This window comes from Alligator sinensis, unplaced genomic scaffold (genome assembly GCF_000455745.1).
Source record: "Alligator sinensis unplaced genomic scaffold, ASM45574v1 scaffold147_1, whole genome shotgun sequence".
Taxonomy (NCBI): domain Eukaryota; kingdom Metazoa; phylum Chordata; order Crocodylia; family Alligatoridae; genus Alligator; species Alligator sinensis.
The window spans coordinates 4564432-4564851 of record NW_005841847.1 but is presented as its reverse complement, the minus strand read 5'-3'; positions in this window follow the sequence as shown (position 1 = coordinate 4564851).

Genomic DNA, 420 nt, shown 5'->3' with positions numbered 1-420 from the left:
GGGGCCCCGGAAGGCCGGTCCCGGCACTGCAGCGGCCGCGGCTCGCGAGGAAGGAGCCAGCTCAGCCCCAGCAAAGCAGTTCCTGGCGGGGAACAATAGGCTCCTCTCGCCGCTAAGGGCTCATCTGCAATGTGCCGCAAGCTTCACACAAAGCCGGGCGGAAAGAGACGAGGGAGAAGGCGAGGAGGGAAGGGAAAAAACGGCTACTACCGGTTGTTGCAGGGTTAGGGGCCAGGGAAATGTTCTCTTCTTCCCGGGCTGCTGACGAACGAGGCGCTCCAGTGCCTGCCTTGACGGGGAAAGAGGAGGAAGGACAGACTGATCTGAAATACAGACATGCAGTGTTTTTAACTCGCGCCACGTTGAGATTGAAAAAAACAAACTAGACCGAGTCTGTTGGGGGGTTTTAAAAAACGAAAA